The sequence below is a fragment of the Elaeis guineensis genome, chromosome 4 (genome assembly GCF_000442705.2).
Source record: "Elaeis guineensis isolate ETL-2024a chromosome 4, EG11, whole genome shotgun sequence".
Classification (NCBI taxonomy): domain Eukaryota; kingdom Viridiplantae; phylum Streptophyta; class Magnoliopsida; order Arecales; family Arecaceae; genus Elaeis; species Elaeis guineensis.
Window position 1 is genome coordinate 38,206,846 of NC_025996.2, and position 14,365 is coordinate 38,221,210.

The window sequence follows — 14,365 nt, forward strand, 5'->3', positions numbered from 1 at the left end:
CTTTATCCATATCGAGTTTAAAATTTTAAAATCATCTAAAGAGCAATTGAACAGGTATATACAACACAACATAACTTATCAGTATAACATCCAATATTCAAAGATCAATATCTTTTAAACTTAGGTCAAATCCTACTTAATAAAATCTAAGACATTACTCACCATTTTTGTTATACGCATCATTTGCCACTTATGCATAAATTTTATCATAATACCCATTGATCTAAAATCTAGACTTTGAATTTTTCTGCTACTTCTATCATATTCCTAGTGATCATAAACTTATACTTAAATCTTACTTAAGTCATAGTCCCTATTGATCATAGCCTAAGCTTTGCTATTACTTATGCCATGCCCTAATCACATATGCCACAGTCTCAAATGATCATAACCTATGCTCTGATACTATAAAATATTATATCCTAAATCCAAGACATAACACGGCCATACTACCGAGAGATGGAGCCCACGATAATATGATGTTAGATGTGTGACCTAGAAAGGCAATTATTGGCTGACACATTGTAATTTTCAGGACATAAGTTTGCACTTGATTTATTTAAATATGAATAATTATTTTTATTCTAGAGTAATGTATCCTGAAATTATCTAAGGAGTTAATGGTCAATGATATATATTCTCAAGAGTTAAAAATTTAAGATATGTGTCATTATAGATTAATTCTTAAACTACTTCTAGTCGATGATCATCATAGGGATGATGATTAATCTGACTAGACTGATGCATGGATCATTTTTTTTGATAGACAGATCTTGAGTCTATAATGTGAAAATACTGGAGCAAGAGTGCAGGGGTTGTTAGAGAAGAATGGTACTGAACGTGAGCAAGAATGAAAAGTCATATGGATGCCTACTCACTCATCAGTGACTTTTCGATGCTGCAGTTGTATGAGTGGTTCTTTAACCTGCAGTATCTTGATTACTCATAGTGAGATTGCTGACTGCACATAAATATAGTCTCTAGCCATATTGATCCTTGTAGTGGATGTTAGCTGCGGTAAATTTACTGTAGAAATAGGAGTGTACTTATAGGAGATCATCAACCTTAGTAGTTGAAGAATAGTCCTACATGACCTAAAAGGCTAAGTCCATAAGTCTGTGGCCACAGTAGTATGATTATGGAAAAAATTTTTATAAGATTCATGATTGGACTCGAGCTAATTAAGTCTGACATATGATGGATACTTAGAATTTGACGAGGTTTCATGACCTGCATCCTATCGAAACTCTCGATAGAAGAACTTGATCACACGGTAACTACACCTACGAGTTTATTTTTTTATTCTACTATATTGATACTACATGCTGCTAGGTATCATTGGTGAATTATGAAAATTCGCTAGGATTATTTTTGGATCAACGATCCTTGTTGGGATGAGTTAGAATTGTTCTAGCCCATCGAAAAGAGTTTCAATGATACTGTAATAGAGATCACAGTATGTCTCACTATCAGATAGAATAGAACCTAAGGAATTGCACATAAAAGGTACTCATCCTAATCAACAGCTTGGATCATAATTAAATTATCAATTAGATTGACAGTTTGGATCAATTTGTAAGAGTTACAAATTTGAAAACTACTAATTATTAGTATAAGGGATTTAATTATAAGTATTGTAATATAATTAGGTCTAATTAAATTATTGATCAAGTTCTAATTAATTTAAATCAGATTTGATTTAATTAGATTTGACTTAATTTATGGCTAATTGGATTTAATTATTTAAGTAGGACTTAGATTACAATCCTGATTAAAATAAAATTGACAGTCTTTTCGAATTAGATTCGAATTGGACTCGAATTGGATTCGGATTGAACCTAATTGAACCAGATGCCTTAGCTCACTTTTATCTGGGCTTCTCTCTCCTTATTTGGGTGCCCAAGAGGATTGAATCAAACCCATTTAGAGGCATAGATTTTATGGAAGGGGTGCATGCCACCTCTGGATGAGATCAAGAGGGGCGCACGCCTTGGCATGTTTCAGGTGCGCTCACCACTAGAATCCATGTGAAGGAATGAGAGGGGCACACATCCCTCTCTGGTTTCAACATGAGGAGAAGGGAAAGAGGGCACATGCCCCCTCTCTCTCTTGCTTGGATGAGGACAAGTGGCTGCCAAGTATTAGCGCCCATTTTACCTTCCTATTTGGGAGAGATCATATTCCTTTAGAGATTGATTTTTTTTGAAAAAAAATTCTGATTTGAGGGAAGGTGTCATCATGAGATAATGACCAGCCATTTTATCCCGATTGGTTTGAATTTTGAATTCAAGTCAAGGGTCTATAAATATGGCAGCCTTTTAGGGTTTGCAAGGTGATCATAAAAAATCAGATTTTCTAGAGTCATCTCCTTGTGTTAACACCACCTCTCTGTCCTTTCTTCCACATCCAAACATCCTTTCTCCCTTTAGATAGGATCTGAGAGAGAGAAATTAGAGAGAGAAAGAGAAGAAAATGAGACTTTCTTCTCTTCTTAATGGTCCCATTCAGATCCCATTAGATCAGCGCGATGAGATCGTGCTACAGTCCTGTTCTTCGAGATCTAGAAGAAGGAGATCCAGATCCAAGTAAAAGAGTGAGGCCTGTAAAGTGCTAGCTTTTCGGTAGCCTCAGTGCTCCGATCATATCATCTCCATATGGATACCAGCAAAGGTCGAACGCTTGCACAGCTACGTCAAAAATTTCAGACATCCACAGGATCCGATCCGAGGAAGGAGAAGGATAGCGGTTAAGATAACTAATTTCTCTTCCTTCTCTGTTTTATTTTTAGATCCAAAATTTTATTTCATAGCATATTAATCAATTCTTAGGTCATTTCTTGATTAGATCTAGGCATGATTTTAATATCAAAATTATTTTAATATTTATCTTTCGCTACTTCCTTTCATGTGATAAAAATTTGTATGCGAATCATCTAGAAATCCTTCAAGTGATACCAAAGCCATATCGATTTTTAACATACATGGAATAAGGTTTAGATTTGAAATAAATGATCGTGTATGTGATACATGTCGTAGATCTAAATGATTGTGTATGTGATACATGTGGTAGATCTAATTTTTCATATATGTGATACATGTAGAAGATCTAATTTTTCATGTATATGATACATGAGGTAGATCTAAATTTTTATGTATATGATACATATTATAGATATAAATTTTATGTATGTGATGCATGATATAGATCTAATTTGTTTTCTTAGTAGCCTAGTACTCAGATGAAGGGAAGGAAAACTGTTCTCTTCGAATAGCTCAGGTTGTATCTCAAATTTTTTATTAATCTACATGAATAAGGATCAAATCCTTACCTAATTAAGAATCAGAGATCAATTCTTCAAAAATCTGAAATAAATCTTTACGGTGGTTTAAAAGTACAAACCCTCTACTTCGCATATACGTCAGACGATGCAGGAAAGCGGGATGAACTTCGATCAAATCACCTTCGCAATCCAATCAAATGAGGGAGGAGAGGTGCTTGTGTGACGCTTCACACCAGTAAGGGGGACACCCAAGATGGGCCCCATGCCAAGGGAGGAGGGGCGGCTAGGATGAAGAGAAGCCAAGGAAGGAAGGAGGGAAGGAGCTTCCTCTTCTCACGCCTTTCTCTCTCTTTCTCTCTTCTCTCAATCTGATTTGTTTGCTATACATCCATAGGTAGATACCCTCTTTATTTATAGATGATTTTTATGACCCAATAAGTATAGGACTTCTAATTCAAACATACTTTGAATCAGTCCAATACTCATAAAAGAAGGATTCCTATAAGAGATAGAATTACTATCACACATGACAACCACATTGCATCCATTCCCACACCCACATGGGATGCCCACAATGAGCAAGATTCCAAGTGTTGGTCGGCCCATAAGAGAAAAATTTTCAGTGCAAGTAGGATTTCTCATATCTCATCCAAAATAGATCCGATTCGAATCCAATTCAAAACTGATTCAAAATAATTTCGAAAAGCTGTCAATTCCAAACTCTTTAGGACTTTTGTACCAAGTTTAATATAAATTTTTAGATCCAATTAAGCCTAATTAATTTAGATCTAATTTAAAATTAATTAGTACTTAAATCTAATCTTTCATATGCTCTATGAATCATAGATCAAAAATTATTCATCTCCGGGATCGAATCTGAACCTCATGTATAGTGCTAGCTAGACATAGTCAACTCTTCAATCCTGTTTGATCTATAACTTAATTCTTAATTAAATTAGCTTATATATTCAATCAAATCAAATACTTTCAAATTTGACACATAAACATAGGTCAATACTTTCTTACGGCATCTGACTTGTGTGTATGATTCCATAGGTTCAAACACTAAGCCAGTAGCATAGGAACCGATTCCAGTACTAATCAAGATATCATCTAGCAATAATTTTCGATGTTCAGATAGATCAAATTATCACAAAAAAAAATTGCAGAACCCATGCACATGGTTACCACATAATTTATCCTTTTAACTTTGAATACTCTAGAATGATCTCAGATTAACTATCAACTGAGATTGCTTCATCCACATTGCATTTCAACCTTTTAAATCCATCTCACGAATTATCCTGATCAAGATTTTACATAACTGAAATACAGCGATACATCAACTCCAATAATTCAGAGGGGTCAATCTTATCTTGATCCACACACAGACTTTGTAAGTACTTAATTGTACCCAGTAGCCTTTTGTTACTGCATTAGAAATCTAGATAGTCCGACACCAAAGCACAATGAATTGCTTGCAAGTCACCATGATGATCTCAGGTCTGAAGGATACTTATACCCATATGCTTCGCGAGCAGTTTTTGACAGTAAAATGCTCAGCAGGTGAGTCATTTATTTCGTAACGATGTACTCTTACATCTCACCTATATGCCATATCAATGTCACCACACTCCTTGATTAAGAAGACAACCAACCTATATGGCACACAATGATCTCCACTCGATAAACGTCATTATCCTGTAATGACGTATCATTTGATCGTGAACATATTTAAAAACTATATGATAAATTTTTTTTTATCATACACTAATATAGTTCTAAGAACTTCATCACAGCACAAGAGTTTAAGAAAGATATAATTTTATAATGAAAAATACCAGAATAACTATTATTCACTAATCAATGATTTATATACAATGATGAACTCAATCATCACATAAATGATTTTAGGATATAATTCTCAACAACTTTCACTTAAACTAAAGCCAATCGAGACAGTATCTTATACTCATCTTCTATTTGAAGTCATCGAACTCTTTGATCTCCAGAGCTTTAGTAAAGGGGTTAGCTAGATTCTTCTTTTCGTCGATCTTCTAAACCTCAATGTTACCTCAATTCACGATCTCTCATGCCAGATGATAGCGGTACAGAATATTTTGATGCGATGATGCGACTTTGATTCTTTTGCCTGAACCATGGTACTGGAGCTATCACAGTACAGTAAGACAGGACCATCAATAGAAGATGTAACTTCCAGCTCGGTGATGAACTTCTGCAACCACACCACCTCCTTTGCAGCATCCGATGCAGCATTGTATTCCACTTCGCATACAGAATCGGCTACAGTATATTGCTTGAAACTCTTCCAACAAACAGCTCTTCCATTCAGAGTAAATATGTAGTCCGACATGCTTCTGTTGTCATCATAATTTGATTGAAAACTGAAATCAGTATATCTCACAAGTTTTAGATCAATGTCTCTATAGATAAGCCATTAATTTTTAGTATTTCTCAAATACTTAAGAATTGCTTTCGCAATCTTTCAATGCTTCTCATCCGGATCAGACTGGTACCTACTCACTACCTCTAGTGAATAGGCTATATCCGGTCTCGTATATGTCATAGCATACATGATAGATCCCACTGTCAAAGCCTATGGTATTATACTCATATGCTCTCTCTCCTCATGAGTTGTCGGATAATTCTTCTTGAAAAGAGTAATTTCATAGCCTATCAGAAGATAGTCTTTTCTGAAATTATCCATATCAAACTACTTCAATAAAGTATCGATGTACATAGATTGAGACAATCCAAGCAACTTTCTACATCTATTCTTATAGATCTTCATCACTAGGATGTAGGATACTTCTCCCAAGTCCTTCATGGAGAACTGTGATGATAACCACAGCTTCACACTCTACAAAATCGAAATATTATTTTCTAGTAACAGTATGTCATCCACATACAGCATAAGAAAGATGACTACAGAATCGATAGGCCATTTGCAGATGCAAGGCTCTTCTCCATTTCTAACGAAACCATAAATTTTGATTATCTTATCAAAATGCATATTTCAACTCCTAGACGCCTGCTTAAGTCCATAAATAGACCTATTCAGCTTGCACACTTTCGACTCATCTATAGATGTGAACCCTTCAGGTTGTATCATATACACCTCTTCTTCCAATTCTTCGTTAAGAAAAGTGATTTTGACATCCATTTATCAGATCTCATAATCTAAGTGTGCAGTGATACCAAGTATAATCCAGATAGACTTGAGCATTGCCATAGGAGAGAACGTCTCGTCATAGTCAATACCATAATGCTGACAGTAACCCTTGAAAACTAGACGAACTTTATAGGTCTCTATCTTCCCATCCACTCTTTTTTTAAAAAAAATCTATTTATACCTTATGAGTTTTATCTCTTCGGATGGATCAACTAGTGTTCATGCGTCATTGATCTCTATGGACTCCATCTCGAATTTCTTGGCCTTAAATCATTTTTGAGAATCGAACCTTTACATGGCCTCCATATAGGTGATTGGATCTTCATCGTTCTCATCAAGTTCGATGGAATCACCATCCTGAATCAAAAATCATAGTATCTGTCTGGCTGACGTGGTACTCTACCAGATCTTCTTAATGGCACCTTTACTGACTTCGGATTTGATTCTCCAATCAAATCCAATTCTATGTGTCGGTCCTTCCACCTCATAAACTTCATCAAGTTCAATTTTACAGGCATTAGTTCCTTCACTAAGAAACTTCTTTTCCAAAAAGACTGTCTGGCTACTGACAAATACCTTTTGTTCTACAGTGAGGTAGAAGTAGTACTCTTTAATTTTCTTTAAGTATCCTATGAACAAGCATCTATAGAACTTCGATCCAAGCTTATCTATCTTTAAATACTTGAAATAAGCTGGACACCCCCAGACCCTAAGGTGTGAGAGCACCGACTTACGTCCAATCCATATCTCATATGGAGTTTTATTGACAGACTTGCTCGGTAGCTTATTCAAAATCTAGCAGGTAGTTTCTAGAGCATATCTCCAAAAGAAGATTAACAGACTTGCAAAGTCCATCATAGATCGGACCATGTCTAACAAGGTTCAATTCCTCCTTTCAGACACCCCATTATATGGTGGTATTTCAAGAGGGATCCATTATGAAAGAATCTTATTTTCTTTTAGATATGTCAGAAAGTCACTGGTGAGGCATTCACCTCCCCAGTCTAATCGAAGGGTCTTAATACTCTTCTCAATTTATTTTTCTACTTCAAAATAGAATCGTTTGAATATTTCAAATGATTCTGACTTATGCTTCATAAGATAGACACATCTATAACTCGATAGATCATTTGTAAATATAATGAAGTAGTAGTATCCTCCTCTGATACTTATGTTCATAAGTCTGCATACATCAATATGTATTAGACCTAGGACATCGCTGGCTCTTTCATCCTTTCCCTTAAAAGGTGACTTAGTCATCTTGCCAAGAAGACAAGATTCGTAGGTTAGTAATAATTCACAATCATCTATCTTAAAGATACGTTCCTTGATCAATCTGTCAATTCTATTCTTGTTCACATGACCAAGCCTATAATGCCAAAAATAAGATTCATTGACATTATCTAATTTAGGATATTTGCTGGCTATGTACATTACACTAACAAATCGTGATATTATGTATATGCCATATTTGAATTGTCCATACATAATTACAATATCATTTATAATGATATTACAAAAATTATTTTTTATTATAAACTTAAAATCAAGTTTGGCCAAAAGGCCTACAGAGATGATATTCATCAAAAAGGATGGACAATAATGACAATATCTAATATGACACTACTGGACTCAAAGACAAACTGCAAAGTTTTCAAGGTCAGAACTGAAATAAGACTTCCATCTCCAACATTCAGAAACCGCTCGCCCTCATGAAACTTCTTACTTATCTGTAGTCCCTTGTGAAGTAACCGCTTGCTTATTTCTCTTATTCTTAGGTCTGTTTGGGTCAAGGGTGGCTATGTAAACAGAATAATTTCTCTTCCAATGACCCAGCTTTTTACAGAAGAAGTACTCTACCTGGCTCTTATCAATTTTTGATGATTTGCTCTGCTTAAGATCGATGGCATGAAATTTCTGTACCTTTTTCTTCTTTTCTCTCCTAGAAGATCGATGACTTGTTGATGAACCTCTCACTAACTTTACTGGCTCCTTTTGGAGCTGGCGATCCTTCTCAAAAGTCTATAGTAATCCTAGCAAACCATGACAGTTCACCGCAGGCTTCATCATTCTATAATATCTAAGAAAGGATAGGTAGGATTTCGGTAGCGAATTAAGGATAGCATCTTTGCCTAACTGTTCATGCAACGGAAAGTCAAGTTTGTCAGGCGTTCAATCTGCTCAATCATATACAATACATGATCGGTGACTGAAGCCTCCTCTTGCATACGGGCATTGAATACTGCACAGAAAATTCTGTGTCTCTTTGCATCCTCTGAGGTGCTGAAGGACTCATTCAACATTTGAATGATCTTCTCTGGCTGTGCATCCTCAAACTTATTGCTAAGTTCGTCGTTCATAGCTATCCTCATCACGTAATGCACAGTCGTGCGATCATTGAGCCACTTCACGTAAGTGTCTCTTACGGCATGAGGAGCATTGACTGCAGGTTCTTCAGATGCCTCATCCGTAAGGATATATAAAATCCTCACGTGCTCCAAGATGATCTTCAACTTTCAATACCAGCTATCGAAGTTGGATCCGATGAGCTTGTCACTATCCAACAGCATATGGAAGGATAGTGTGTTGGCTATAACTAAAAGAAAAACATAAGCTTATTAGTATATGAATTACTTTTTAATCCCAAAGATATGGATTTTAGTTCAAAGGTCCTTCCACTATTTTTACGAATTGATAACCTCTACCTCCAACTCGAAGAATTACATTAATTTTTTAGCAGGTATTAGAATCCATACAGACTGTATTTGGATCCGAGTGTGACTCAACCAATCCTAGTGCATCCATGGATAGGTTCATAATCAATTATTTCTTCAAATACTTTCTAACAATTAGATTTTGCCCTAGATATTCCTTCAGCAAGCATGTGGCGTCTCCACTGAAAATCCTGATGAGATCCAACCATTAATATGACAACACCAAATGTATCCAACAAATGGATGTTCAGGTCTGAGTGTGACTCAGCCAATCAGAATATTGATCTGAAAGTATATCATGATGATCATATAATGAATAATAATTTCAATACGTAATAGACACCAGGCGTGTGGCACCTCCAATGCCTATTTGGAATATTAGACTCATTATCACGCATCATAATGGGAGGCTATGATCAAGTTATCTTATAACTCTATCATTTTATAGACTCAAGAATTTACAGGATTTGATTTCATTGACCTGAGAATAAGAGAAGAAGATGACCTGCAAGCTGCAAATCCTTTCACTGACTTCACCAAGTCATGTAAGAGATTAAACACAAGCTGGTCTAAAGACACCTAAATCAGTCACACTGATTCACCTTAATGGCATGGCTCTGCACGAATCGACTAGTGATCTAATCAAAATATAATCTACCATATTGGTCAGGTAAGTGAGATCAGTGGGAGGGATGTGTCCTTAACTCATCATAGATGCATCTAAATGAATAGCTCTCAATTAAAAACTACTTGATTGAATCTATCAAACTTACCTTAGATACCAACTGGTTAATTAGTTTTAATTTTGTCTATTAAAAGAATCAAGCTCAACCATGGAGCCATGATCATGATCCATTTATTAAGGTCAAACATATGGACTTGATCAAACTTCAACTATTATGATTGATCTGGAAAAATTCTGATCAAATCTAATTCAACACTTGATTAGATTTAATCAATTTTTCTACTAGATCTATATGTGTTTCTAATCCTGGGTCTAACCCATTAGAAGGACCTAATTTAAGCTAATCCTTTGTCCATCGATTTATGTGATGTCATAAAAATTTTTAATTCTCATATCTAGATCATTCAAACTTAATTCAAAATTAGGTGTGTGAAATATATATTTCAGTCTGTAGAACTATTCTATCAGGATTTCAAGTGAAGCATACCATATGTTTCAATTCATGAAAATAAATTTTTATAATATATTTAATAATTAAACATACATAGATATGATTTAAACTTCATACATACATCTCATACATCATGACAACTTTTAGATCAATACCGATTACATCTTATATAACATGCTATTTAGATTTAAAATAATTTTATACTTGAATTATATCTTATTGTAATAAATCATAAATCATTTTAGATCTAAATTAAATATATTTATGATTATAATAATTTATAAAAATTTATTCATTTTTTTTCTTCATGAAATCGGATCACAGCGACACCCCTACACGCCATGAGAGAACCCGTCGAATAGGCAAAAGAGAAATTAATCTCTTCGATCTCTTATGATCGAACGATCTGGTGATCTTATCAATTCGAGTACTAAGCTACTAAGATCTAAAATTTAATTTCATATGTAATTACATCAACATGTAATTATTGATAAAATAATTTTATGTCATGAACATGTCTTTGATTTCATTAATCATATTCTTCATCTAATCTAATTAGATTTGATATATTATATACATCATATCAGATCTGAAATACATCTTATACTGATTATAAAATATTAATTTCAGATTTGATATCATATAAAAAATTAATTAGATGCAAACATGAATGCATAAGGAATAAATTTTTGATAAAATCTATTTTCATGCAGTACTGAATTTCGATAGGATTCAGATCTCAATATCCATCAAAATGGATCTAATTCAAATTTGAAATAACCTCTACTTCTTAATAAAAATAATAATACTAAAATTTTATTAAAATAAATTTAAAATAAATTTTAATTTATATTATTATTCCAATAAATATTCAGTAACAGCAAAATTCTGTTATGATAATCTTATAACAACCTTAATCAATAATTGATTAGGCTCATCTAATCCAATAAAAATCAGATCAAAAATTTTATATAAATAAATCAAATTAGATTTAATATCTAACATAAAATTTTAATTACATAAAATATATAATTAATTTAAAAAAATTCATATATGTATGCATGTATTTCAGCCCCGCTCTGATACCAATTGAAGGAATAGGAAACTATTTTTCTTCGGATAGCTCAGATTGTATCTAAATTTTTTTTATTAATTTATATAAATAAAGATTAAATTTTTACCTAATTAGCAGTAAAATCAGAGACCAAATCTCTAAAAATCAGAAATAAACCTTCGCGGAGATTTGAAAGTACAGATCCTCTACTTCGCATACACGCTAGACGACGTAGAAAAATAGGATGAACTCCGATCAAATCACCTTCGCAACCCACTCAAACGAGGAAGGAGAGGTGCTGGTGTGATGCCTCACACCAGCAAGGGAGACACCCAAGATGGGTCCCATGCCAAGGGAGGAGGGGCGGCAAGGATGAAGAGAAGCCAAGGAAGGAAGGAGGGAAGGAGCTTCCTTTTCTCACGCCTCTCTCTCATTCTCTCTTCTCTCAATCTAATTTGCTTACTATGCATCCATAGGTAAAGATCCTTTTTATTTATAGATGATTCTCATAACCCAATAAGTATAAGACTCTTAATTCAAACATGCTTTGAATTAGTCCAATACTCATGAAAGAAAAATTTTCACATAAGATAGAATTACCATCACATATGACAACCATATTGCACCCATTCTCACACCCACATAGAATACCCACAATGAGCAAGATTCTAGATGTTGGTCGGCCCATAAGAGAAGAGATTTTCAATGCAAGAAGGGTTCCTCATATCTCATCCAAAATGGATCCGATTCGAATCTAATTCGAAGCTGGTTCGAAATAATTTTGAAAGACTGTCAATCTCAAATTTCTTAAGATTTTTGTATCAAGTCTAATTTAAATTTTTAAATCTAATTAAGCCTAATTAATTTAGATCTAATCTAAAATTAATTAGTACTTAAATCCAATCTTTCATATGCTTCATGGATCATAAATCAGAAACTGTTCATCTTCGGGATCGAACATGAACCTCATATGTAGTGCTAGCTAGATATAGTCAACTCTTCAATCTCGTTTGATCTATAACTTAATTCTCAATTAAGTTAGTTTATATGTTCAATCAAGTTAAGTACTTTCAAATTGGACACATAAACATAGGTCAATATTTTTCTACAGTATCTGACTTGTGTGCGTGACTCCATAGATTCAAACACTAAATCGGTAGCAAAAAAATTAATTCCTATACTAATTGAGATACCACCGAGCAATGATTTTTGATGTCTAGATAGGTCAAATTATCACAAAAAAATATTTCAAAACTCATGTACATGGTTACCGCATAATTCATCCTTTTGATCTTGAATGCTCTAGGATGGTCTCAGATTAACTGTCAACCGAGATTATTTCATCTATATTATGTTTCAACCTTTAAAATATATCTAATAGATTATCTTGATCAAGATTTTACTAAATTAAAATACAGCGATACATCAACTTCAATAATCTGGAGGGATCAATCCCATCTTGATCCACACACAGACTTCGTAAGTATTTGACTATACCCAGTAGCCTTCCGTCACTACATTAGAAATTCAGATAGTCTGACATCAAAGTACAATAAGTTGCTTGCAAGTCACTATGATGATTTCAGATCTGAAAGATACTTATACCCATATACTTCGTGAGCAGTTCTTAACAGCAGAATGCTCAGCAGGTGAGTCACTTGTTCAGTAACGATATACTCCTACATCTTACCTGTATGCTATATCAGTGTCATCACACTCTTTGATTAAGAGGACAATCAACCTATATGGCACACATAACCTCTACTCGATAAATGTCATCATCCTATAACGACGTATCATTTGATCGCGAATATGTTTAAGAACTATACGATAAATTCTTTCTTTATCGTACACTAATATAGTTTTAAAGACTTCATCATAGCACAAGAGTTCAAGAAAGATATAACTTTATGATAAAAAATATCAAAATAATTATTATTTATTAATCAATAATTTATATATAAAGATGAACTCAATCGTCACACGATTGATTTTAGGACACAATTTCCAACATCAGATTGGGTATATCACCATGATCGTCTGGTCATAAGAGGAAGTGGAGATTAAAGTCCCTCTCTTATCCAATCGACAGATTCTCTTATGACATGTAAGGGTGCCGCTTGTGATGTCTCATAAAGAAAAACTGCAAAAAGTTCATCGATTTTGAAAATCATTATCAAAACAAGTTATCCCTAAACATTAGATCTAAAATTAAGATGTTGAACGATTGATGAAAAATATTTTTATATTATTTTAATCATCTTTTTAAGATCTAATTTACATGTATGTGATATATGCTTAGTTAGTTTTAGATATGAATTTTTATATATACGATATATGATAGTTAATTCTAGGTTTAAAACAAACATATATGTGATATATAATATTAGATTTCGATCTGAAATTATTTTGAGATCATAAGCCATTAATTCATGCACTTGAACCTAATCTAAAAATTATTTTTAGAATCTAAAATTTAGGTTATGCATTAGGATATGGGTTGGAGAAATTAAGTCTAGTGATTGACTACAATTAGATTCTTTGATTAGATCAGATTAAAATCTTTGTCGATTTAAGCAGTTGATCGAATCTGATCAATTATTGATCTAAATTAGTTCAAAGAGGTTCAAAGTCGAGTTTAATTATAGTTAGTCACATCGATTCATATTTTGATGTGAATTGATTGACTCAAGATTAAATTTAGCTTAGTGGATCGAGCTCAATTAGTTAGGTTGATCTATTCGATTCTAATTGATCAATTGATGTCTAAGATAAGTTTGATATTTTGATCGATAGTTTTTAATTGGGAGCATGCTTATTTGATCAATTCGTTGGTATCTAAGGCAAGCATCGACCGACCCTCTCATCGATCTCACTTATATGGCTAATTTGGTTAATTAAATGTTCAACAAAGTTGCTTGATCATTCGAGTTCATCCATGCCGACTATGTTAGATTAAACATAAGATGTGCTGACCTAAATCAAATT